Source organism: Desmodus rotundus, chromosome 4, assembly GCF_022682495.2.
Source record: "Desmodus rotundus isolate HL8 chromosome 4, HLdesRot8A.1, whole genome shotgun sequence".
Lineage (NCBI taxonomy): Eukaryota > Metazoa > Chordata > Mammalia > Chiroptera > Phyllostomidae > Desmodus > Desmodus rotundus.
In genome coordinates, this window is record NC_071390.1 from 73234112 (window position 1) to 73236146 (window position 2035).

Below are 2035 nucleotides of genomic sequence, written 5' to 3' on the forward strand. Positions count from 1 at the left end.
TCAATTCAGGCTTCTCCCTGAAGTGCAGTTTTTGTGAGAAGCACCTGTGTATAAATGGCTACTAGGACTCCCTTCCTTCCTTCCTTCCTTCCTTCCTTCCTTCCTTTCTTTTTTCTTCCTCCCTTCCTTCCTTTCTTTTTCCTTTCTTTCTTTCTTTCTTTCTTTCTTTCTTTCTTTCTTTCTTTCTTTCTTTCTTTCTTTCTTTCTTTCTTTCTTTCTTCTTCCTTCCTTCCTTCCTTCCTTCCTTCCTTCCTTCCTTCCTTCCTTCCTTCCTTCCTTCCTTCCTTCCTCTCTCTCCCCCCTCTTCCTCTGTCCCTCTCCTTGTATTTGGCTACAGGGAGGCTTTCTTAGCAGGTGTCCTTTTTCTCAGGGTTCATAACTTGAATTATTGCCTCAGTACTATTTACAGATGCACGTATGAAAGTTACCCAGGCCAGAGAATGAGCCATCAACAAGCAAACATAACAGGCACTTGGCTTGGAATTGGCACAACCAGAGCAGAAATGGGAGCTCACTGCCCAGTTGTGGGGAGGCTGGGCTCAGCAGATGCTGTACAGGCCACCCTCAGGATGGGCAGCCAGACCACTAAGGCTCTTTTCCTGGCCCTGAGCATGGTTATGATCGTGGTCAGCCACCCACTGCTCTACATGAAACTGCCCATCCAGGTGGGTCATGAGCTGATGCCCACTACATTTTAGACCAATGTGCTGGGTAGGTAGGACCTCTATCTGCTGAGCTTCTTCACCTGTGTAAAGTACATTGGCAAGTCAATGAAAAAGTAGGGCTGCTCCAGGCCTGAGTCCCTGACTAATGTTCAATGACCTCTTTACTGTGACCTGTGGCAGCATGAAGAAAGTTTTTCCCATAGATAAGATCCAGCAGGATTCCAACAAGAATGACATGAAGCCTACTCTGAGGAAAGTGGTGAAGGAGATCTCCTACCAGATGATAATGCAGTGTGTGTCACTCATGCTGGCCTATCCCTGCATGTCATCTCAATGAACTACATGGTCCAATTTGTGGGACAAGAAGCCAAGTACAGGTGTGCTGAGTTCCACTGGGAAAATTTTCAAAGAGGAAAGGCTTCCAGGATTCTTTGTTAGCTTAATTATTTACCTCTTGGGGGATGCAGTTTTACTTTGAGGCTGTAATGGGGTGGTCCATTTCATTAATGTCTACAGCAGGAATGTATGAAAGCATTGGTATATTATAACAGGAATGACACCTCAGGGAGGTTGGAAAATGACCAGAAACAAAGTTCCCAGTTCAGCCAGGCCCTGGCCATACACAGATACCCCAAATTTATGATAGGGACTGCAGTAAGCATGCTGACCTACCCATTCTTGCTGATCAGTGATCTTATGGCAGTGAATAACTGTGGACTGACGGCTGGGCTTCCCTCTACTCTCCATTGCAAAAATACTAGATGGACTAATGGAAGTACCTGAGTTGTGGGGCCACCTCTTTTGTGGCTCTAGCTTCCTTTTCTACTGGGTATCATCAGGATCATGTTCTGCCTTGGGGTAACCTGATTCACCTAAGTACAGGTGCCTCAACCTGGCTGCTGTGGGTGAGGACTGATCATCTAGAGCACTTATAAAATAATTCCAACTCAGCAACACCTAGATGTGTCACAGTCCAGTTGGCCTTCAGTATCCATATTTGCCATGTGTCTGTCGAGAAGTGGGGGTTGGGTGTGAGTGAGGGTGTGCCTAGCAGATTGGCCATGTATTAGACCTAGGGGATGTGGAGTAAGGCTAGGGAACTGGGGAAGAATCCCCTTACTTCACAGATTTGCTGAGTCTGCCCAGTACAAGAAGCCAGAGAATGGCCTATGGAGTCCCATTTTGGATGGGAAAAGGCTCATGGAGTCAGATTCCACCCCAACTCACTTACCAGTCAGGCCCAGCCCTCATTCTGCAGCTCAGCTGGAAATAAGGCATGATCTCCTTTTCTGAGGCCACTATCATGTCCGGGCCTGTGGTGGGATGCTATTGCTAGGTTCTGCCTTTATTTTTTTCAGCATTACTTCTCT

General features: G+C 46.7%; 1 pseudogene; it reads left to right on the top strand.

The window, feature by feature from the left end:
* Positions 1 to 503: 503 nt before the first annotated feature.
* LOC112317742 (mitochondrial carrier homolog 1 pseudogene) lies at positions 504 to 1527 on the top strand (annotated as a pseudogene).
* Positions 1528 to 2035: the final 508 nt, after the last annotated feature.